The sequence below is a fragment of the Eurosta solidaginis genome, chromosome 3 (genome assembly GCF_040869045.1).
Source record: "Eurosta solidaginis isolate ZX-2024a chromosome 3, ASM4086904v1, whole genome shotgun sequence".
In the NCBI taxonomy this organism is placed as follows: domain Eukaryota; kingdom Metazoa; phylum Arthropoda; class Insecta; order Diptera; family Tephritidae; genus Eurosta; species Eurosta solidaginis.
Genome location: NC_090321.1, coordinates 269,484,227 through 269,511,010, shown reverse-complemented (window position 1 = coordinate 269,511,010; position 26,784 = coordinate 269,484,227). Strand labels below are relative to the sequence as shown.

The 26,784-nt window shown below is 37.1% G+C and overlaps 1 protein-coding gene across 11 annotated transcripts in view; it reads left to right on the top strand.

Annotated features, from left to right (window-relative positions):
• Gdap2 (ganglioside induced differentiation associated protein 2) overlaps positions 1–26,784 on the top strand; it is a 184,686-nt gene that overhangs the window by 114,257 nt on the left and 43,645 nt on the right. The window lies entirely within an intron of this gene.

Sequence of the window (26,784 nt, the reverse complement as noted above, 5' to 3'; positions counted from 1 at the left end):
GATCACATTAAATGTTATATTCAATGGCGATCTTTACAAAATCTAATTCAAAAGGAGGCTACAATAATAATAATAATAACACCCAACGGATTAATACCCTCCAAAGCCCGCCCGAGCGGCGAGAGGGGCGCATCCGCATGATGCACGGATTTGTTTTTGTTTTTGCCGAGTTGTTGATAGGCAGAGGTTTGTTAAGCGTCGAGATCTAAAACTGCTCAGTTACAGAATAAAGATCATCAGCTGAGTATTATATACATAACAGTTAGAAATTATACTTATACATACTACATTATTAAATTAGAGAACATTTTTAGTTTATTCGATTGTTTTTTTTACACTTATCAATGAACAGCTAATCACTGAAACTGAGTGGAAGTGGAAAGAAATTTTGTACAGAATTTTGGACACTATTTTATTTTTGGGTGAAAGAGGCCTAGCTTTCAGAGGCGAAAGTATATATCTTGGTGAACGAAACAATGGAATTTTTTTGGGCATCTTAGAACTCATAAGCCATTATGATCCGATACTTAGAGATCATTTGCAGAAGGTTAGGATTTCACAACAGCAGCACAAACGCTTACAAGTTCACTAGCTTTCCCCAGACATTCAGAACGAATTTATAGAAATTTGTGCAAAACACGTGAGGGAAACTATATTAGATCAACGCAAAAAAGCCAAGTATTTTGCTATTATCGTTGACGCTATGCCTGATGCTAGTCACGTTGACTACGTTCATTTTGCGCTACCTGCATTTCAATTCCAAAGCAACAAATTTTTCAAGTTAAGAGAGGTTTTTGGCTTTCGTGGATTGTAACCAAAAAACTGATAAGGAAATCGCGGATTTAATTTGCCATACTCTAGGTAGCATGAAATCCCATTAAAATATTGTCGTGCACAAGGGTACGATAACGGCGCCAATATGAATGGAGCTTACAACGGAGCACAACGTCACATTCTCGACAAAAATTCGAATGTTTATTACTCGCCTTGTGCAACCCACAGTCTCAATTTATGTGGTGTTGATGCTGCAGAATTCTGTAGGGCTGCAAATTACTTTCTTCCGAGTTGTACAAAAATGTTTTACTACAACGATGGGCCATCCTAAAAAAATGTACCAAGCTCTCTTCACAGTCTTTCAGAAACTAGGTGGTCGGCTAGAATTAAGGCATTCAGACCATTCGCAAACCATGTTCCAGGATTAACACAAGCACTAAACGCATTACATACGCTAAATTTGACTGCACAATCATACGGAGATGTTACCGGCGTTCTCAAGTACATCAACAAGTTCGAATGTATCTTGTTGTCCTCAATTTGGTTCAAAATACTGACAACCATTAATGAAAGATACGTCGACCTCCATCCAAGCTAGAGACGCCACCATAGATGTTGTGGTCCGACAGCTAAAAGAAAACCCAAAAGACGTTTTGAAGATAATGGAAGTGAAATGATTACGAATGATCCAGAGTCTGATTTTAAAAACTATACATTCTTGGTGATCGTTGGTTCGGTAATCACTGGCATTATTGAATGATTTGCAGCTATGAGAAATTTGAACGAGACGTTTTCCTTTTTGTGACAATTTGAAGACATGGATGAAACTACGGTTCGGGCGAGCGCAGCAAAATTGGTCGAAAAATACAAGTCGGACGTTTCGCAAAGCTTAGAATGCGAAATAATTCACTTGAAATACATTTAAGAAGCAAATTTTGATAAAGTTCTGTCACCATTGAAATTGCTAAAGGCCATCTACATATGTTCAAAATCTGTATACAATTTTCCCCAACATTTGTGTTGCTTTACGTATCTTTTGCTCTATACCTGTCACTGTAGCTAGTGCAGAAATTTCTTTCGGCGTCCTTGCAAGAATTAAAAAAACTTTCATAGATCGTGTTCATCTCAAGAGCGAGTTTCAGGACTTGCCACGTTTTGTGTTGATTCCGTTTTGGCAAGACAGTTAATTTTTTATTTATAATCATTATTATATTTATCAGAAATGTACTATAATGTTACCAAATAACTTTAAAAGATTATTTAAAACAAGACGTGGCTGTTAAAAGAGAATTTTATTTCTACGTTACAATAAAACAGGATAAATAGTAAATATTCTGTGTTAATTTTGTTTTCAGCTCTTAGTCCAAAAACCATTTAGTTGATGTTGCAAAAATTTTTTTTGATGTAATCCAACAATAATGATTAATGACTGAGACGCCATTAAATCAAATTAATCGAATTGTATTAGTGGATTTTTTATAGGGGCCCGTAAATTTCTTAGTCCCGGGCCTGGATTTTCTCTCTACGGCCCTGCCTGAGAAGAACCATAATAAAGGAATTGACACGATCAATTCTCACAGCGCAATAAAAGGTTTCTTGTTTGCTGCTAAGTCTGAATTTGAGCTTTATTGCTTTGCCTAATGACGTTAAGTAACAACACTACCTCGGTAGGTTTTGAGGAGGACACCGATCTCCGTCATGTAATTTATTTAACCTCGTGCTGGAGAAGATAATTCTTGTAGTAGATCTAGTCCGCAATGCTTGAACGTATGATGATATTGATGCATTGGCTTTAAAAATGTGGGGCAAATTTTACTTTCTCTAGTTTGGATAAGGAGGCGTTTCTAGTGGAACTTGCTGTGAATAGAACAAGACGAAGTTCTTGCTGACATAAATATATCTGAAGTATTCCAGAGAAAGTTCCGCTGAGGAGTTATGGTCCTTCCGCGATGGCAAAGGTGAATATCGAAGCAAATTGAATAGTGGTAGATATACGCCTTTCGCAGATATAAACTTACTCGTATGTAGGCAGCGGACAAAAGTTCAAAGGCTACGCTGGCTTCATCACGTTTTCCAATGGATGAATATGCTCCAGCGGAGAAAGTATTCTTACCCCCAATTTGAAATTGAAAGTTTTGATGTGGTTGTTGCAATTTTGAGGATTTTGTTGTACCCACAAAAAAACTATGGTTTATTGGTTTGAAAAATTCTGCGAAGTGGTTCACAGTTTTCGAATCTGGACGAGCAAAATGGGTAATTTAATACAAATTAAAAGTTGTTCATTTGAGCCGGGCAGGGGGATAGTAGACACTTATAATCTCCGAAGCATTAGAACCCAATTAAACAGCTACGTTTTCGCAGTAACATCTGTTTCCAGGAAACGAATTATACTTCTAAAATATCAATTATACCACGGGAAACATATTTTTCTCCTGGTATAGAAATCGGGCACTGGTGGGACTACTGAAACCCGGGTACCCTGTTCACTTATATAAGATATGTTCACAGGCATTCCTATCACCCTATTAAAGAACAGTCCAGTCAACGCTGATATAGTAAGGGTATATGGCCTCCGCCAACAGCGATCCTGTCAAAGTACCGCTAGTAGCGCTTAAAACCTTTAAAAATACTTAGCATGTCGTGATGCTTGGAAGCATCGGATAGCTCACTTTAGCTTCATGGCAGTGACGTGGTTTTCTATTTACATTTCTGGCCCGTAAAACGACTATCTCATCTCATCAGGCACAAATCTTGGCCTATACTCTGTATCGCGATACGACAGGCTATACGATTCCAAAGCTAACAAATTACATATATACTTTGTCAAATGCTAAATAAACTTGTTTCTTCTTATAATGATGATTGCAGTCTGAGTTGATATTGAGAATTCGTATAGTGCCTGTATCCAGGGTGCAAGAACTGCGTCTGCTATCTATCTAGACATGATTGATTCTACTCCGCTTTTTTCAGTAGCAGGTAAACCCCTGGGCGTATATTTCTAAGCTTCGGCCTGGCACTTATCTGCCTATCTCTGCATGTTTCGGTCTGCGGTGAAGGCAGTCAATCTCTTCCCAATCGCGATATTTCAGTCTTGGTGTGACAGTCTTGGAGAATTAGCCTTTTTCCTGCCACAAATCTAACCACACATCTTTGGTATTCTTTCTTTTCTTGTGAGTCGGTTAGATTAGTCTGAACTGAAAGGTCAACAACGATCTCACATTTAATGAATATGTCCATAGTGTCACCAGAAATAGTTTGAAGACCAAACGGAAGCACCCCAATAAGGTGCCAGGTGCCATAGAATAACTCCGCCCTCCTCTTGGCAAATACTAGAAGCTTTCTAGGCCCTAGCTTAATTGTTGCCTCGAGATCTGACAACTCCCCACCTCTTATAGCTGGAGCTTTGATTTGGCGAGCGCAGGATACGCACACAACCGTTTTTTTTTCCTGCAGCTCGCACTTCATACATTTGCTGTTACTGACGAGGCCTAACTTTTAAGCATGTAACGCCAAAAGGCAGTGTCCAGTTATTATGCCCATCGTAAGCCTTAGATCAACTATCTCTAGAGATATGAACCATTTTATGAGTCTAATATCGTAGAAATTTGTGAGTCGGGGAAATCAGTCCTTAAAACTTGTCTCGTGGTCGTCACTAGAAAAGTGCGATCCGATCCCGCACTTGCTCATATTTATATTCATAAGAGCCAAGGTGTATAACAATGCTTAAAAAAAAGTTCACAAAAATATTCTTCGTAACAAAATAATATTATGAAAGCATGTCACGCTAGATGGATATGTAATAAATAGCACCTGACTTACTTATGTATATCTTCATATGTCTGTAAATATATACAGCAGAGAAGAGGAAAATAGCAGTGGCAACTTTATCAAATTTCGTCAATTAAATTCTTCTTGGTTTTATTTTCGATAATTTAAGAAAAACTTCTACAAATTTTGTTACTAAAACTATACAAACTCATCTAAAAAACATTTTCGGAAAAATTCGAAATTTTGGGAAAATTTTACGAAAATTTCGAACTTTGTACATGGAGCTTTTTTTAATTATTTGGTATTTAGCATTTTTTTTCGTGTGTTTAATTAGAATAATTTGATTTAATTTTTCTTTTCTTTAAATTAAAAAATACTTCCGTGAATTTTATATCTGGAAGTATGCAAAAAAATTTTCAAAACATATTCGAAAATTCGAGAAAATTTCGAATTTTTTATTTAGAATTTTCTGAAATTTTTTGAGTATGCAGTAATGTAGCCCAATCAATTCTACTCTAACAAAGTACAAGTTACTACGTATTTACACCGATGATTCCAAAGTAGTAAAAGCAGTAGGTTTTGCAGTATAAGGAATCGGGTTAGGGAGAAGCACAAAGCTATATTGGGTCCCAGGATATATGCTAATAGATGGCAATAAGAGAGCGATTGAACTAGCTGGCGCATCCCCCAAAGCTCGTTCCGTATACGCCCCAGTTAGATTGGGCGAGATAGAGAGAAGGCAATAGTTGGACATGATGGACCAAGCGGGAAAAGCGTGGACCCAAGCGCGGCTCTATGAAGTGTCCATGATCATGTACAATCCTAAACTAACAAAATTAATGCTACCATTAAAAAGAGAGGACAGTAGACTCATGGTGGGTATTCTGACTGGACACTGCTTTCTGACGTCGCCTTTAAATTAGGCTTGGTCAGTGATAGCAGATATAGGAAATGCGGGTTGGAGGAGAAACTGAACGAGCACGTTTTGTGCCCATGTCCTGCGCTTGCCAGGCTAAGATTCCAACTATTAGGAGTGATACAGTTGTCAGAGCTTGAAGCAGCAAGTAGCATAGATCTTAGAAAGCTTCTAGTATATGCTAAGAGCATGCAGTTATTTTATAACATAGGTCCTTGTTTTTGATAGGGTTACACAGCTTGGTCGTTAAACAAATTTGTGGTAGCACTACGGACTCGTTCACTATGTGTGAGGTCCTCACGGACCGGCCAGTTCAACCCAACCTAAGTAATGTTATTGATCTCTCAACACTCGTATTGTTTTTGAAAACTTAATTTTCGATTTCCTTCGATATAAAAAAGCGCCCTTATTATGGAAGAAAATATAAAACACCTATCGGAAAAAAGATTTCAAAAATTAACATAGCTTGTACTTTCTGTGGCTTAAATTAATTAGAATACATAACTGCAAAAAAATTAAAAAACTCAAAATAAAAAGTTCGATATTTTAGTAAAATTTTTTCGGAAGCATCTTTCAGAATGGTTTGCATAGTCTCAATTACAAAACGTAATGAAATGTTTGCTTAAATTATCGAAAATAAAACGGGGTGCACTTATTTAACCAAATTTGATAAAAATTGCCAGTGCTATATTTATGTTCGCTTCTGTATCTTTATATGGTTCTCATATGAGTACGTCATTTGTCTTGTGACAAACGCAATAAATATTCAGCTACTTAAGACATTAAAAAAAGCACAAAATCTAAATAAACAAACACACAAATAAATTCTGAAATAAAAATAAAATAAAAAATTTTAAGCACTTCCTTTGTATAAATGGCCAAAAAGCAGCGAAAAATATATCCTTATATAAAGACATATTCTTGCTGAACATTGATTTTTAAATTTTGACATAGAAATTGCAAAAATATTTATGAGAAGTAAAAATATAAAAGTGGAGCACACATTACTTGGATTGGAATGTTGGTAGGAAATGAGATATTATTAGTCAATCAATTGCGCTCCACCTTTAACTTTTTACTTCTCATAAATATTTTTGCAATTTCGGTTTAAAAATTTAAAACTCAAAGTTTAGCAAGAATATGTCTTTATATAAGAAGAAATTTTTCGCTGACTTTTGTCCATTTATATAAATTAAGTGCTTAAAATTTTTATACTCAGTTGAGCAGAGCTCACAGAGTATATTAAGTTTGATTGGCTAACGGTTGGTTGTACATATATAAAGGAATCGAGATAGATATAGACTTCCATATATCAAAATAATCAGGATCGAAAAAAAATTTGATTGAGCCATGTCCGTCCGTCCGTCCGCCCGTTAACACGATAACTTGATTAAATTTTGAGGTATCTTGATGAAATTTCGTGTGTAGGTTCCTGAGCGCTCATCTCAGATCGCTATTTAAAATGAGCGATATCGAACTATAACCACGCCCACTTTTTCGATATCGAAAATTTCGAAAAACTGAAAAAGTGCGATAATTCATTACAAAAGACAGCTAAAGCGACGAAACTTGGTAGATGAGTTGAACTTATGACGCAGAATAGAAAATTAGTAAAATTTTGGACAATGGGCGTGGCACCGCCCACGTTTAAAAGAAGGTAATTTAACAATTTTGCAAGCTGTAATTTGGCAGTCGTTGAAGATATCATGATGAAATTTGGCAGGAACGTTACCCCTATTACTATATGTACGCTTAATAAAAATTAGCAAAATCGGAGAAGGACCACGCCCACTTTTAAAAAAAAATTTTTTTTAAGTAAAATTTTAACAAAAAATTTAATATCTTTACAGTATATAAGTAAATTATGTCAACATTCAACTCCAGTAATGATATGGTGCAACAAAATACAAAAATAAAAGAAAATTTCAAAATTGACGTGGCTCCGCCCTTTTTCATTTAATTTGTCTAGGATACTTTTAACGCCATAAGTCGAACAAAAATTAACCAATCCTTTTGAAATTTGGTAGTGGCATAGATTTTATGACGTTAACTGTTTTCTGTGAAAATGGGCGAAATCGATTGATGCCACGCCCAGTTTTTATACACAGTCGTCCGTCTGTCCTTCCGCATGGCCGTTAACACGATAACTTGAGCAAAAATCGACATATCTTTAATGAACTTAGTTCACGTGCTTATTTGAACTCACTTTATCTTGGTATGAAAAATGAACGAAATCCGACTATGACCACGCCCACTTTTTCGATATCGAAAATTATGAAAAATGAAAAAATGCCATAATTCTATACCAAATACGAAAAAAGGGATGAAACATGGTAAGGTAATTGGATTGTTTTATTGACGCGAAATATAGCTTTAGAAAAAACTTTATAAAATGGTTGTGACACCTACCATATTAAGTAGAAGAAAATGAAAAAGTTCTGCAGGGCGAAATAAAAAACCCTTAAAATCTTGGCAGGTATTACATATATAAATAAATTAGCGGTATCCAACAGATGATGTTCTGGGTCACCCTGGTCCACATTTTGGTCGATATCTGGAAAACGCCTTCACACCACTCCCTTTTAAAACTCTCATTAATACCTTTAATTTGATACCCATATCGTACAAACCCATTCTAGAGTCACCCCTGGTCCACCTTTATGGCGATATCTCGAAAAGGCGTCCACATATAGAACTAAGCCCCACGTTCTTTTAAAATACTCATTAACACCTTTCATTTGATAACCATATCGTACAAACAAAGTCAAGAGTCACCCCTGGTCCACCTTTACTACGATACCTCGAAAAGACGTCCACCTATAGAACTAAGGCCCACTCCCTTTTAAAATACTCATTAACTCCTTTCGTTTGATACCCATATTGTACAAACAAATTCTAGGGTCACCCCTGCTCCACCTTTATGGCGATATCTCGAAAGGGCGTCCACCTATGGAACTAAGGATTACCCCCTTTTAAAATACTCATTAACACCTTTCATTTGATACCCATATTGTACAAACAAATTCTAGAGTCACCCCTGGCCCACCTTTATGGCGATATCTCGAAACGGCGTCCACCTATGGAACTAAGGATTACTCCCTTTTAAAATACTCATTAACACCTTTCTTTTGATACCCATATTGTACAAACAAATTCTAGGGTCACCCCTGCTCCACCCTTATGGAGATATCTCGAAACGGCGACCTATGGAACTAAGGATTACTCCCTTTTAAAATACTCATTAACACCTTTCTTTTGATACCCATGTTGTACAAACAAATTCTAGGGTCACCCCTGGTCCACCTTTATGGCGATATCTCGAAAATGCGACCACCACAACCACCACTCCCTTTTAAAACCCTCATTAATACCTTTAATTTGATACCCATATCGTACAAACACATTCTAGAGTCACCCCTGGTCCACCTTTATGGCGATATTTCAAAACGGCGTCCACCTATAGAACTAAGGCCCACTCCCTTTTAAAATGCTCATTAGCACCTTTCGTTTGATGCCCATATTGTACAAACAAATTCTAGGGTCACCCCTGGTCCACCTTTATGGCGATATCTCGAAACGGCGTCCACCTATGGAACTAAGGATTACTCCCTTTTAAAATACTCATTAACACCTTTCTTTTGATACCCATATTGTACAAACAAATTCTAGGGTCACCCCTGGTCCACCTTTATGGCGATATCTCGAAACGGCGTCCACCTATGGAACTAAGGATTACTCCCTTTTAAAATACTCATTAACACCTTTCATTTTATACCCATATCGTACAAACGCATTCTAGAGTCACCCCTGGTCCACCTTTATGGCGATATCTCGAAAAGGCCACCACCTATACAACAACCACCACTCCCTTTTAAAACCCTCATTAATACCTTTAATTTGATACCCATATCGTACAAACACATTCTAGAGTCACCCCTGGTCCACCATTATGGCGATATTTGGAAACGGCATCCACCTATAGAACTAAGGCCCACTCCCTTTTAAAATACTCATTAACACCATTCGTTTGATGCCCATATTGTACAAACAAATTCTAGGGTCACCCCTGGTCCACCTTTGTGGCGATATCTCGAAACGGCGTCCACCTATGGAACTAAGGATTACTCCCTTTTAAAATACTCATTAACACCTTTCATTTTATACCCATATCGTACAAACGCATTCTAGAGTCACCCCTGGTCCACCTTTATGGCGATATCTCGAAAAGGCCACCACCTATACAACAACCACCACTCCCTTTTAAAACCCTCATTAATACCTTTAATTTGATACCCATATCGTACAAACACATTCTAGAGTCACCCCTGGTCCACCATTATGGCGATATTTGGAAACGGCATCCACCTATAGAACTAAGGCCCACTCCCTTTTAAAATACTCATTAACACCATTCGTTTGATGCCCATATTGTACAAACAAATTCTAGGGTCACCCCTGGTCCACCTTTGTGGCGATATCTCGAAACGGCGTCCACCTATGGAACTAAGGATTACTCCCTTTTAAAATACTCATTAACACCTTTCATTTGATACCCATATCGTACAAACGCATTCTAGAGTCAACCCTGATCCACCTTTATGGCTATATCCCTAAATGGCGTCCACCTATAGAACTATGGCCCACTCCCTCATAAAATACTCTTTAATGCCTTTCATTTGATACACATTCCACGGTTTCCCTCGGTTCATTTTCCTACATGGTTATTTTCCCTTATGTTGTCACCATAGCTCTCAAGTGAGTATGTAATGTTCGGTTACACCCGAACTTAACCTTCCTTACTTGTTTATTTTATTTTTATTTTCTCCTTTTTTTACATTTTTTCTGTGTCTTAACCTATCTGTTAAGTTTTACGCTTGTAGCTCAATGAGAACGTACATAAAAATCAATCCCAAAATTCCCTCCGTTTCGTATGATTTTTCTAAATACCTCATCCCGTGCGCCACCTAGCAAATCTTTTTGTATCTTCTCAGCGGCCTCTGAATTAAGTTTGAAATTTCAAGTCTCTAGCTCAGAAGTTACTTAAAAGCTGGTTTGAAAATTTTCTAAATCTTATCTAACTATTTCGATCTGTGCGCTCCCTAACGGCCTTTTTCCCTTTTGTTGTATTGTCACGGTGTTTTATCCTATGTGTAAAGTTTCACGTTTGTAGCTCAATGAGAAGTTACTTAAAAATCGATTGCAAGATTTGTATGAAAAGCGGACAAAAATTCAACCGACCTACTATAAAGGAAGTAAAAAGTAAATCGCTGCTTTAAATAAAAAAACTTACCAGCACATTCAAATAAACTTTTATACGCTCATTTTATTTGCCATATAAATATTTAAGTGCACATAACACCACACATTTTAAATATTAGATAACCCATTGAATATCATAATGGAGAAATGTCCCTGATGGAACTCTCATTCCACTGTTGTCCTTCTAGACGTCATTGAATATGTGGGGGGTTTCTATAAAATTTCCAGTGTAAATATTTAAGTTTAATAATAGCCAAGGACATGAAGCTATTCATAACGTAAGGCTATAAATAGCCCTTGTTCTATATTTGAATCAATTTTCTTTTAGTTGCTACAATTACGAATTTCAATTGCTTGACGGCTTATCCATCGTGTCGTAATATTACTTTAGTCCAATGTCAACACAGAAACATTCAAACAGCGCCATGATGACAATGCACACCTTTGTATATATGTACATATATCGCATTTGTAATTGTGTATGGGTAAAGGTGAGAGGTCAATGAAATCATAGCCTTATTATATTGATCGCATAAAGTAAGTCGGCCAAGCGTTTCATGTAAATGTGCTTAGCAACTGCCGCACTCTGCAACTACGTCATTGCATGCGTGCTGTGACTTGATGACGTCATGGCTAAATATGCCTTTAATGCAAACATACTCTGAATGTGATTGCATAAGCATACAAATACACATACTTAAATATGAAGACTTGTATACGTACTATGCTGGAAGATTTAGTTGTATCCTTCGATTTGGTTGTATGTAATTAGATATTCGTGGCAAGACATTTTGCAGACCGATAACAATGAAAGTAGTATATATTTTTTTTTTTTTTTTAGTATATATTTATTGTTTTCACATATACATACATAAAATAGTACTGCAAATAATTAAAAAAAAAATATTGAATACAAAATTGGCCAGAAGTTACTTCTTTTTCTTCATTTTTCGTGATTGGTACCTAACGTCTAGACATTTTATATCAAGTCAAATAATGTTCGGTAGTCAATCCTTTGATGCCTTTAAAATACACTGAGCGAATTAAGGTGCCTGACCTTTCAACACAGTGAAAATAATGGGGTTCTTCATCAAACTCATTTTCTTGTATACGTGCAGCATAGTTGAACTTGTATAGCCGCCGAATCCGACGCACAGTGGTCAGTTTAGCATCGCGACCGGTGGAAATTTTTAAATTTATAAAAGTATGTTGTATATATGTGGCGACAGCCACAAATAGATTATTAGTTATCAAACACAATCGAGTACTATCGAAGGTGTTATCGTTTTCACCTATCACCTTTAGCTAATTCCCACGACAGTCAAATCATATTATGTACGTTGTATTTTTACCTCCTCATCTATTTACTCAAATTCTTACACTCTCATAATGCAGTTAAGACTGGTTTGATTTTTAAGTCCTGTTATTAAAAATCATACGATTCTAACGCTCTACAGTATCGTTTGGCTTTAAGCCGGAGTCATTGGTGCCGTATGTCGTATCGCTGTATTCGTATCCCTAACGTAATCAGCTGTTTATCGTTACGACGGTAAACCAAAACCCAATTAATTGGCTACGATACGGCTACGACCTTAGCGGCACCAATAATCGATTGCATTTATTCTCATAAGGTTGGTCGAATCAGCTGTTATAAGGTTACCGATACGGTTACCGATAAAGCACCAATGTCTCCAGCTTTAGGCTTAATATTTAGTCAAATGTAATTTTAGTTTTAGTTTCTTTACTGTACCAATAAAGACCAGTTCGTATTTTAGCTTACGCGTTATGGTTTTATTTTATATTCACCGGCCGCGCCGCTAAACTGGTGACCCCGACGTGATTCCTTTTTAAGGAAAGTGTCAATTCGCGTACGAACTAGTTTTTTTACAACCAAAAACCACGCTAAAAATTTTCTTCAGCAACTGGCATCAAACAAATTATATTTTTTTTAAAAAGTAAGTGTATCAGAAAAATTTTTTTTTAAAAGTGAGTGCTTAAAAAACTTCATAGAGATTATCACCGCTTGTGCATTGCGGAGCGCCCAGGACGTTGTGCTGCACCGGTGTTATTTGAGGGACACGAATATGTGCAAATCAAATTGTGGTAATTACGATTATTCGGTGATATAATATTTAAAAGGGCTGTGTGGGCAGAGTCATCAGCAAACCCTTTTTTTTATATTTTTCGAGACTGCCGAAAATCAAATTCTGTAAAATGCCTAACAGTCACGATAATAATTCCGACATTAAACCAATAGTTCTCGGGTCCATAAAGGCTCCTAGCTTTTGCCCCGAACGTGTAAATTTGTGGTTTGCTCAGCTGGAGGCTCGGGTTATGATTCACAGCGTTAGTACTGAAATCGCAAAGTTTAATTACGCCGTGTCACTAATTGATACACGATACGCCGCTGAGGTAGGAACCCTTATCATTAAACCCCCTACAACTAAACCCTACACAGAACTCAAAAAAGTTTTGACCAGTTGTTTTACAAAGTCCGAAGAAGCTAAACTTCGCCAACTTCTTGATGGTGAACAAATCGGCGACAGAACACCGTTACAATTCCTGAGACACCTAAAATCCCTAGCGCCCAACGTAGACGAAGCAGTAGTTAAAACAAAATCGCAACCGTCACAGTTCTAAAAATCGCAATTCTTCAGGTAAGCGTTTGAATAAATCTACTGATACGTGCTGGTATCATACTAAATTCGGTAGCCAAGCACGTTAATGCGCCACAGCGTGCACATTTAAGGGAAACGCCAACCAGAATCCCTAGAGGCGGATAGTGATTCTGCAACTTCTTCACGCCGTCTGTTCGTTAAAGACCGAGCCACTGGCACACAATATCTCGTGGACACTGGTTCGGATCTCTCCGTGTATGCATATGGCTTGTTAAAGAAAGCCTCTCGTTGCCCCATTGTTTACCAACTCTACGCAGCTAACGGAACACTAATCCAGACGTACGGCCTTATAACTTTGGCACCCGACCTCGGACTTAGGCGAGACTTTACCTGGCAATTTATCATGGCTGACGTCACGAAGCCAATAATCGGCGCCGACTTTCTTAGTCATTTTGACTTATTAGTCGATTTAAAACCTAAATGCCTGCGTGATGGAATTACCAATTTGTCCAACAAAATCAGCTGATTCAATCAAAGCTATTGGCAGTGATTCCATATACATAAGACTACTACGCGAGTACGAAGACATTACGCGACCTGATACCATCTATTCAAGGACCAAAAAACACCCGACGATGCATCACATCAAGACGACCGACGGTCCACCCGTAAAAAGCAATCCTCGTCGCCTTTGTCCCCAAAAACTTAAAATCGCGCAAGAGGAGTTCAGGAAAATGATAGAACTCGGTATCTGCCGACCCTCGGATAGTCCCTGGTCTTCACCACTGCATCTTGTGTAGAAGAAGTCTGGAGAATGGAGACCGTGTGGCGATTACCACCCTTTAAATGCCCGAACGATACCGGATAACTACTCCTTACGTTACATTGAAGAATTTGCTGCAAATTTGTATAATAAGAACGTTTTCTCCGTCTTCGATTTAGTTCGCGCATTTCTACAAATTATCGTAGCCCCCGAAAACGTTCCTAAAACGGCAATTATTACACCTTTTGGCCTATTCCCAAACTTTCCAAAGGTTTATCGACGAGGTCACGAGAGACTTGGATTTCGTTTTCCCATACATTGACGACCTTCTTGTCGCATCCAAGGACGAGGTTGAACATCTCGAACATTTAAAAATTTTGTTTAAATGCCTCCGAGACTATGGGTTGGTTATTAATTTGCCGAAATGTCAAATCGCGCAACCAGAAGTAAAATTTTTGGACCACCTTATCAATAAAGATGGAATAAGACCTCTCCCGGACAAAGTCGAGGCCATCGTCAAGATGGAACCTCCCAAAACCATTAAATCTTTACGTGGATTTCTTGGCACCGTTAATTTTTATAGGAAATTTATTAGGAACGCAGCAGAAATTTTGTCTCCTTTAAACAAAGTTCTTGAAGGCCCTAACATAAAAGGTTCTCATCCTGTCGACCGGACTCCGAATCTTCAACGCGCTTTCGACGCTGCCAAACAGGCTCTTGCTGACGCTACCCTGGTAGTTCATCCAAACAACAACGCAAAATGGGCTGTTTTTACGGATGCGTCCGAATACGGAATCGGAGCTGTCTTGCAACAACGAGTGAACAATGAATGGCAACCCCTGGCGTTTTTCAGCCGAAAATTGACACCTTCTATTCAGAAGCTTTCGACATACGACCGAGAATTGCATGCAATTTACGATGCTGTAAAACATTTCCGTCACATTTTTGAAGGACGGCACATTACAATCTATACTGATCATAAGCCGTTACAGCACGCATTCCAACAACGCACGGAACGAGCATCGCCGTGGCAATTCCGTAGGCTTGACTTTATCGGTCAATTCACAACCGATATTCGCCACATATCGGGTATTGACAACATCGTTGCTGATACGTTATCACGCCTCGAAGCCATCGCTGCACCAATCACGCACCAAGAACTCGCCGATTCTCAAAGAGATGGCAGCGAATTACAACAACTCCTGCGCAACACTACACCGCTCAACCTGATAGCCATTCACATTGACAGCGGACCAGCAGTGTATTGTGACATCGCGACAGGTACAGTGCGTCCATACGTCCCGGCGCAACTTAGGAAACAAGTTTTTAATTCCCTCCACTCACTCGCTCACCCTGGCATTAGGGCATCACAAAAGTTAGTAGCAAAACGGTATGTCTGGCCCTCTATCAACAAAGATTGCCGCGAATGGGCAATAGCATGTATCGATTGTCAACGCAACAAGATACAACGACACGTTTCATCTCCGATTGCTAACTTCCAACCACCATCCGAAAGATTCGAGCATATCCACATCGACCTCGTAACACTGCCAGTGTCAAAAGGTTTCAACCGTTGCCTTACTATAGTCAATCGCTTCACACGCTTTCCAGAGGCAATTCCGCTTGAAAGCGTATCAACCGAAGTTGTAGCACGCGCCTTGATTCATCACTGGATTGCACGCTACGGAGTACCTGGACGAATTACTTCTGACCAAGGCGGGCAATTTGAATCTATTTTATTTCGCACTCTCACTGAATTATTTGAAATAAAGCATTTACGTACGACAGCGTTTCATCCACAAGCAAATGGAGTTGTGGAGCGCCTTCATCGACAGCTTAAAGCTGCACTTCTATGCCACAACGAGTCATGGTACGACGCATTACCAGCTGTTTTGTTAGGTTTACGAGCTGCATGGAAGGAAGATATCGCCGCAACACCGGCTGAACTTGTATAATTTGTTAAGCATCCCCAAAAATCATTTTAATACGTTGGCACCGACAGAAATGTCGCGCCATGGAAAAAATATGTTTTCCTTTACAGAAACTTTCAAACGTGCACTCGTGTTTTAGTACGCAACGAACTCATAAGGCCGTCATTTTCACCACCCTACGAGGGACCCTATCGCGTCATCAGTCGCCATGAAAAGTATTTCGTCGTCGATTTCAAACGCTCGCCAACAGCAATATCGATCGACAGACTCAAACCTGTGTACGAAGCTTGCAGCGACGAAGTTTATGGCGATCAAGAATCATCCAAACCTGATAAGCAACGCAAAGATGTCAAGATTTCTAGTATGAAAACATTATACTATTAATTAATACATTTATAATCATTCATAACATACAATCATGTCAATGTAATTTTTTTCTGAAGCTAATTTGTTTCTCTTCGCTAAAGTTTAGCGGCGCGGCCGGTGAATATAAAATAAAATCATAACGCGTAAGCTAAAATACGAACTGGTCTTTATTGGTACAGTAAAGAAACTAAAACTAAAATTACATTTGACTAAATATTAAGCCTAAAGCTGGAGACATTGGTGCTATATCGGTAACCGTATCGGTAACCTTATAACAGCTGATTAGACCAACCTTATGAGAATAAATGCAATCGATTATTCGTGCCGCTAAGGTCGTAACCGTATCGTAGCCAACCAATTGGGTTTTGGTTTACCGTCGTAACGATAAACAGCTGATTACGTTAGGGATACGGATACAGCGATACGACATACGGCACCAATAACTCCGGCTTAAAGCCAAACGATACTGTAGAGCGTTAGAATCGTATGATTTTTAATAACAGGACTTAAAAATCAAACCAGTCTTAACTGCATTATGAGAGTGTAAGAATTTGAGTAAATAGATGAGGAGGTAAAAATACAATGTACATAATATGATTTGACTGTCGTGGGAATTAGCTAAAGGTGATAGGTGAAAACGATAACACCTTCGATAGTACTCGATTGTGTTTGATAACTAATAATCTATTTGTGGCTGTCGCCACATATATACATACATATAAATTTTTTTCAATAAACATTTTTTTCTTAAACATTTGTAAGCAATCAAAATACATCATTCGGGCTAAGTTACATAACAGTGTCAGACAAATCAGTATTTTCCATAAGTTTCTTCTTCATTGTATTTCATATTTCTTAATTAGATATATTCAGTCGGGTTTATTTCGGAATTAGAAAAAACATCTAAGAATTTCCAAAAATTTTATTAAAAATTCTAAACTTATGTTTATTAAAAGTAGAGTTTACGATTTCTTCTCGAACATAAGCGTGAGTTTCGAGACTCGAGAACTTGGCTTCTCGCGAGATTCTCGAATCTCGAAATACTCGTAAAACTCACGAGCTTCTTGGCATTTAATTTAGTGGATGCATTGGCAGTGTTATAAGGTAGAGCTTATGCCATCTTCTCGAAACTCTCGCTTCTGATTGAGAAGAAATCGCAAGCTCTATTTAATACTTCAGATGCTGCAATCAAGTTGAATGTCGAGAAACTCGCCAGCCTTACGAGTATTTCGAGATTCTCGAAAAAATTCGATAAATCGTAAGCTAAACTTAAAACTTAAAAAAACATGTTGAGCAAACGTGAGCTGACATTTTCTGAAAAATAAAATTTTTTCGTAAGTTTTGTACTTTTTAGCCGCCTGGGATAAAGATTTCTTAGCGCGTTCGCCCCTCGGCAGTGATTTTGCAAACACTCTGCCCTGCAACACCTTCTCAGTACAAATTTCCTTTCGGCGTTTGTCATTAAACGGGACCGCCAATTTGTGGAGAAAACTAAAAAAAGATGATAAAAAAATTTTAAGGACTACCTTTATATAAATGGACCAAAAAATAGACGCCAATTTTTCCTTTAATACGACAAAGACTTTTTGAATTTTGACTAAAAAACTTTAACAATAACTCTTGTAAAAGAATTTTCGGATTCATTCGCAAAGCCTTTCGGCTTTTATTCGTTGCACTATCGTCATATCTACCCAAAGCTACCCACTATCGTCATATCTACCCCTTTCTGTTCATACAGATTAGGCTTAACCATTCCAGTTCTATAGTTTTGAAACTGGTGGTCTGTTGAAATCCTTTTGTTTCTTATCCATACCGTATAACACACAGGCTATCCCTTATCCTGTGTGCCTGCTGCGCGGGCTTTTGAAATTAGTCTTATGGGGCCTTCGGGTTTACTGTGCCGCGGCCAAAATGATATAGTTTTGCCTTGAAATTTGCTAAGAAAGAAAAAAGTTATTAAATTAAGTAATGTCGATGGTCCCTGCTGTGAGCTCAAGGTAGTGAAAGCTGTTTGCATCATCAATTTGCAAAAGTGACGCACATGCATAGATACAAAGAGCATATATGTATATACAAAAATTATTTCCCGTTCACACGAAATAACCGCAAAATTTTTTTCCGAAAGTTCGCACGGTATTCATTGAATTTGAAAAAAAATTGTGGTTAACCTCAAATCAACTGTTAACTAATAAAAGTGACAATGTTTAAACAGTACGATGACCATACAAAATTTTAAAAATACAACAAAAGCAAAAAAATAAAACCATTAACTGAATTGAATCCCGTTTATTCTAATTAACATGTGAATGGTGAATTGATTTCAGCGTGCGCGAAAGTATTTATATTTAAATGCCTTAATATGCATATCCCCAAAAGCTAATGACACAATCACCGAACTAGCGCAGATCTATCGTATAAAGAGACGGTACTAGATCTAATTCTATCTACTCACTGTGCTTTTAACGAAATGACAACTGGGCCCGTTATAGACCTTTTGATCTAAGATAGTTGTTGCTTTCTATAATAATTTAAATACATACATATATCACAGACTTAGGCTTGGTATAAGTGTGTCTACCTGTTCGAAGGTAGTCATTCAACCTACAGCGCTAAACTATCACTTTGAGCGACTGAATATTGATAAATAATGGTTTATTAGATTGACATATGTACTTACTATATTTGACGAGTTCCAAACCAAAACGTAACAAGAAAGGTAGCCCAGCATTAAATGAAGGCACATTTTGAAATTCTGATATTACAGCAATAACAAGAGAGCACACAATAAGAAAATGGACAACTAGATTCTAAGTTAACACACATATTTGTTTGTTAGTTTGTTGTAATTATTGCATTTTGGTTTGAAAAAATTCATTTATAGCGTTTTGGTTTGGAAGTTTTTGCAATTTTAGCATTTTGGTGTGACTTTGGGAAAAAACGTTGGAATGTGCATAATTTTTGTCATTTTAGTACTCCAATATATTTTACATGGCTAGCTACAGAGTTGCTTGTGATTAGTTCATTAAGTGATTTTTTGAAAAGCTCTCAACTAAAGGTGTTCCATGGAGTACTTTGAAGAAGAATTACGAGGTGATGTATCTGATTCTCGCCTAGTACCTCGCAATGTAAGTTGAGCTACATTTTGTATACGTATAAGGATCAGTTGTGTACCCGTACGCTTTTCATATTCTTCTAAGGTACTTCTTAAATCGTCCTTAAGGAGTTAATTTGTACTCCACAACTTATAATCATTCATATTGTAACGAATTTTGGGAAATTCTGATTATTTATCACCTTCTTTTTTAGTTCGAATCTCTGAACTGTGGAATAAAAAACTCAAATATTCAGTATAACAAAACGTTCTTTATTAGACTACTTTGGGATTGGTACTTCACAATCACCGCGTACTTCACTAAAGCGTGTTTAAATTAAAACGATTATTCTCGCTTGCACTGCGATGCTTTCATACTCTCGGTTACCTAGTTCGCCCATTTCTTCTAAGGTCTAGACTTTTCACGAATATGTCTTCTGGAACAAATGTATCTCATTCCTGGTTATTTAGCTATATATGTACATGTATATCTGTAGTTTATGTTTTTCTTCTAGCTAAATGCGTGTGTATGTGTGAGTAACAACTTCTGCTCTTAGCTGATGATAAGGGGATGTGTGATTGTTTCTCTTTCTTCTTCGCTCTCATCTGCTGACTACATTTGTGTAGGTGAAATAATCTCTTTCCTTCAAATATGTGTATGAAATATTCTTCGTTGTCTTCTATGTATGTGTGTAAATGGCTTACTGTCGTTCTTGTCGCTTTACTAGCAGCATATCAGCATAGCGATGTTAAAATTGCTAATAGTTGCCACATAACAAAATTTACAATTCAAGAAATTTAAAGAATGTATGAAATTTTGTTTAAGTGAGTTGTGCTCACTTAAATAGCAAATGATATTCCTGTCCCTAATTGACTTTTTGTCACCAAATCCCACCTGTGACTTGCGATCACTTCTCCGGTGACTTACGTTTACCTCACTTGTTATATGACTTGCGTTCATACAACCCTGACTGTAAAGTAGACTATAGTTGCCATCCAATACTTCCAGTCGTAATATGCGTGAGTTGCCTTCCATCGACAATTCCTTTCTTATAAATACGAGTGCGATGCGTCAACTCGCTACCTAGCTTTTACTTCTGCGAACAACCTACATCGATCAAACAACCGGATCCGTTTTAAGTATATCATCTACAAGCATCTACCATTTTCATCAGGTTACAAAACTCGGAGCAATCATTTTCAGCATTACCTCCACCACATTCAACAAAAGGAAAACCAAAGGAAGTATCTATCCACAAACCGCAAGTTGCAATTTTCCTTATCAATCAACTAGAAGTAGCACTTGCGCTGCACTAGTCCCCAAAATATAACCAAACCCTTGCGCGGTAGAGAGGCGGACCATCCATAATCAATTTCCCTTTTTTCGTTGTACAATACCAATAATTTAATAATCAATCAAGGTAAATCAACTTTCATTGTAAATGGCATTATCGTCAATATAGAATTCAATAAATTCAATAAATGAATTAGAATGGGATTAAAGTACATTTCCGTGAAAGCGTTTAACAAAATTGTTGCGTTTTACTATAAAATTTAATAATAATTTCTCGAATGTTCCAGAATGGCTTAATTTTCTGTTTTTTCACTTCTCATAAAGTGTATTGCAATGATTTTAAAAGTAAAGTTAAACTGCATCTAAATCAAAAAAAATATTAGGAGTGTACTTATTGCGTTTTGATTTGGAACTCCTCGTTATGCTCGCAGGCTAAAAATGCCTGTTAAACTTGTATCTTCTCTTAAAATCAATGTTCGTATATGCATAAACAAGATCAACTTTTATTTGGTTATTAAGTAATTTTTTGATACATGTACTTATGCATGTAGGTGCAAATTTTAATGACAATCTGACAGTTAAAATAAATTAATTAAAAATCTGTACGTAACAGGTAGAATTAGATAAGATCCAAATTACAGTACTGATATTAATGACTTCGTATAATTCTAGATACAGTGTACGACAAATGTGTCCGCACAGCACCCTGTATATGCAGAAGAATCGTAACGACTGTAGGAGCTTTTCAATAGTAAAAGTAAGGATTTGTTAATTAACTATTTATTTAAACATGATAACTAATATTATTTCACTGTCTATATTAATTAAAAAATTTCCACTAAAAACTCTAATAGTCCTTTGTGCACTGACGAGTTAATTAATTAAAGAAAGAGATAAATATTACGAACGAACTATAGACAAAGATTTGTACGGGTTTTGCCCCTGCCTCCAGACAAAATTGTTTGAGTGTTTCCTACCACTAAAGATCCCGGAAACCTCAGACTGTTTCTTAAAACAGATTCCACATCTTCTCTTTGGTTTTAAGATATTTTGCAAAAAATACTTATGTCTTGATTGTTTCTTGCCGAGATTCAGAGTTGTTGGGATTTTGCTTTGTAGCTATTCACTTGTCTTTATTTTGGGCAGTTTGAACAGTATTCTGTCGGGATTTCTACAAATTGTTGTGATTATGCCTTGTGGGGATTGTAAATGTTGGAAAAATTCCATTTGATGAGGTGTGCCTGTGAAATACGATGATAATCGCCACAACAGAAGAAAGGGTTTCGGGACTGAGTTTTCTAAAAGCATCGATTGAACTAAGAAAACATTTAAAAATAATTTAAAAAAATGTTTTAAGTTAAACGGTTTTATTGAAAACAATACCTACATGAAGTAATAATAATACTAAAGGCTAGAAAATAATAAGGCAAGTCCTAGGTACTAGTCATCACACTCCTCACCAATCTAGAGCGTTGATCAGACAATTAAATAAAAGCGTTGTTAAGGTTCAGTTGGTCTTACTTATGACTATCAATAGAAATTTGATGCGTCCAACGCTTTTATTTAATTGTCTGATCAATGCCCTAGATTGATGAGGAATGTGATGACTAGCCCTAGGACCTACCTAATTATTTTCTAGCTTTTAGTATTATTATTACATCATGTAAGTATTATTTTCAATAAAACCGCTTAACTTAAATTTTTTTTTTTTAGTTATTTTATTTTCAAGAGTTTAGTCTTAATTGCCTATTATTTCTCATTCTATTTAGTTCATTTAGTGACTCATTATTACAAGGACTCTTTCCTGACAATTAGTTACAATCTAAGTCCTCAATATATAATCCTTCCAAAGACTTTACTCGACTCTGCGCACCGTATGCTTGTTCCTCCTCGAACTCTAAAATATTTTGATGTCACTTATACCGGGCTGTATGTAGTATTTGTTCCAAATATTAGCCAAATCGGACATCATAGGTTGCTTTCTATTCATGTATGTATTATGTGTTCCAAATATGGACCAAATCGGACCAAAAATACGATTTCTTCGATGCTTGCGCCACCTAGTGGCGTTTTTTTTATAGGTCGGTTTCTATTCATGTATGTGTCATGTATGTATGTATGTAATGTGCCAAATATGAACCAAATCGGACCACAAATACTATTTCGATCCATGCGCCATCTATCGGAGTTTTTTTCTTCTTATTATTGCATTGTTATCGGGTTCCGAACTATATTCCAAGTTTCAAGCTTGTAGTTTATCGGGAAATTGCTTAAATTCGCATTACAAAATTCGTGCCGGCCAGCGAACCATCTAGACTGTCAAGTCAAGCCTCATAAAACCGTTTAATTAAAGAAAAATCGAACAACACTGATCGGGTGGCGTGATCTTAACACTTTGTTAACATTCTATATATTAACACTACAATGTACAATATCTTCATACGCAGCAATAAACCACATTCATATTGATGAAAACATAAAATACAAGGCGCGATATACCTCCGAACAAGAGGCCGAGCTTTTCTTCAAATTCGCGTTGTGTTCCTTTTTATTTTTCCTACAAATTGGCCGGAACGGGACCCGTATCCTTTATGCCGACTCCGAGCAGCATTTACAAGGCAGATGAGTTTTCACTGATAAGCTTTTCATGGCAGAAATATAGAATTAGATTTTTTTTTTTAATTGAAAAAACTTCTTTCTGAATTTGGATGTTAGTTTGCGCGGAAATTGAATAATGGACTCGCGGTGTGGTAGGCGGAGCATGCCACCACCACACCACGGCGGCCGCCGAACATTAGTTCCAAATGTACCAGAAGTACACCAGTTCATAACTGCACATTTTCTCAAGAGGGCATACATTTAATATCATATTCAGATCATCTTTAGGTCATGACCTCTTCCGCCTTGTAATCATTTCTCCACGTGCGCGGTAAAAAAATTTATCCAACAACAACATCCATTTGGCCCAAGCTAATTGAAACAGCATGTTTCCTAGGTTTGCATTTAGACACCTTCGATGATAATTCATATATAAACTTGGCAAGAATAAGGGCTCCTAAATTAACAATATCAACTTCCGTCTTGATTTTAGATAGGAAGTTACTCGTCTACAAGTTACGCACCTCACCCACACAGTTAACCTTAATTGCAATATCAAAGTCCCTGTGATATGATATTCAGTTGAATGTTAACCTTTTCAGAATGAGAGATTAGGAAATTTCGAGATTTGGATACCAGTAAACGGCGGCAGTCGCCGTGGTGTGATGCGTGATGAAGCGTGCGTCGCCTACTGCGACATAAAATATTTAGGTCCGTAGGACCACGACCCATTATGGAAGAGAAACTCGGCCTTAATTCCTTGGGGGTAAATCACGCCAAGTATTTTGTTTTTCCAAAACCAAAATATTGGCCACAGACACAATTGTCCATAACATGGATAGCACTAATTACAACATAATTGTCAGCAACATTGAAACACAATGACATTTTAATTAAAGATTGGTGAACCGGCTGGAAAGGCCCGTTGTGTATCAAAAAACGGTTCTCCCAAAATAACGCTTTTATCGAAAATGCCAAATATGAGGTACTACATTAAATAAAGGCAAGCTCTTCGTGAGACAAAGCATATACTTGTGCGCATGTCTCTAAAGAGAGAGATTCAATTACGATAAGGAGCGAATGAGATACAGACGAAGCAACTAAGACTTATAAAGAATGTTCCCACGCATTTAAGGGCTATATTTTCTTAGCGCTTTTTGATTTATTTTCATTTAAAAATTGTAACGGGTGCAACATCTGTTTGTCACGGTTTTATGTTCTAGTGCTGGTCGACATCTCTTAAGTTCCTTCAGGTCCAAACAAAGTTCAGTATCGTAAAATAAATAATAATAAGATAAATTATTGTAAATACATTTCAAACTCATTAAGTTTACGAGTATAATATATGAACAGACGCTTAAATCAAAGATCATAAACAAATGTTTGTGAATAAAGAACGTTTTTATAGGAAAGGTTAGGCTAGGTTTAAATGGGCGGTCCATGAGGATCTCACACCGACTGAATGCGTTCGTAGTGCTACCAGAAGTTTGTTTACGACCAAACTGAAAATCCCTATCAAAAACCAGGACCTATATTATAAAATAACTCCGTTCTCTGCCAGAAGGGCGTTGGATATTTACCGCCCCCTCCCCTTCCTATTTACGTACAATCGAACTTTTATTAAAGAATATTGCTCTTAATGCCTAAGGTTCCGTGATTTAGGAAGTGCTTTTTCTTTCATATAAGTATAATGGTTCCTTACGAAATCACTATTTTATAGCTTGAGACATAAATTTCTTCTGAAAAAATTCCAAAAAAATACTGTAGGCTTTCTTACTACAAAGAAGGCCAAAACGCAGGTTGTCTACAAAAAAACAAAAAAAAAACAAAATTGTTTCTAAGCTTATTCAACAGTTTATGTGTGTAAGCAATCAAATTTAAGCATTCATAAATTTTAAAATTTTCATCAGCACTTCAATTAATTTAAAAAAAAGTTGCTCATACGCCGTGTATGTTTAGTATTTGGTATGACCTCACAAGGATATTTGTAACCCATACAACACGTACGCTACTGAGCGGAGCGATAGCCAGCTAACACACATATCGATACCGAATACCGATATAAGCAACAACAACAACAAAATAATACAACAACAACACATATTAACACCGGCATTCAAATCGCTGCCGACTCTGCTGCTGTTCACTCTGCTTCAGCTTTCATTTGTAGCAGCCACTGTTATACTTATTACAGCTATATAGTCTCAGCAACTTGTAATCTTTTAACACAGAATGTTACGATGTTACACATTTCATGTAGCACGCGCTTTGCTGCTCTAATTGCATTCGTTCTCTGGCTGCGCCGCTGCTTTCACTGCCCCAACACTTTGTTTGCCTCACTGCTCTACTGGTTGTTTGTTGTTTACGCTATTTTACGCTTCTCAGCCTTACAAATCAGCGCCCCATTTTGCTCTGGATTGCGCGTGTGCCTGCTCTTCTTTGTAGCTTCTCATACATACGTATGTATTTGCTTTCGGCTTTGCTCAATATTTGCTTTGTTTTTTATACTCAGCGTGCTTTGCACACAGAGTATATTAACTTTGGTTGTATAACGGTTGGTTGTACAGGTGTAAAGGAATCGAGATAGGTATAGACTGCCGTATATCAAAATCATCAGTATCGAAAAAAAATTTGATTGAGCCATGTCCGTCCGTCCGTCCGTTAGCACGATAACTTGAGTAAATATTGAGATATCTTCACCAAGCTTATCTGGTTCCAGAATAGATTGGTATTGAAAATGAGTGAAATCGGATGATAACCGCGCCCACTTTATACATATATACAATTTTGGAAAACACAAAAAACCTGATAATTTAGTAAATAATACACCCAGAATGTTAAATTTGACATGTGGACTGATATTGAGACTCTTGATAAAAATTTGGAAAAATTTTTTTAAATGGGCGTGGCACCGCCCACTTATGATAAAATCAATTTTACAAATATTATTAATCATAAATCAAAAATCGTTGAACCTATCGTAACAAAATTCGGCAGAGAGGTTGCCTTTACTATAAGAAATGCTTTGAAGAAAAATTAACGAAATCGGTTAAGGATCACGCCCACTTTTATATAAAATATTTTTAAAAGGGTCGTGGAGGAATAAAATAAGCTATATCTTTGCAAAAAAGAGCTTTGTATCAATAGAATTTTGCTTTCTAAATTGAATTATAACATTAAATTGGAAAACTCTAAAATTTTTGAAAGTGGGTGTGGCACCGCCCCTTTTACGACTAAACAATTTTCTATGTTTCGGGAGCCCTAACTCAAAGAAAAATTAACGGATCGTAATACAATTGGGTACACAAATTTTCCTTATAGCAGAAAATATTTCTAGTAAAAATGGACGGGATCGGTTAAAGACCACGGCAACTTTTTTTTTTATTTTTAACTTAGATATAAAACA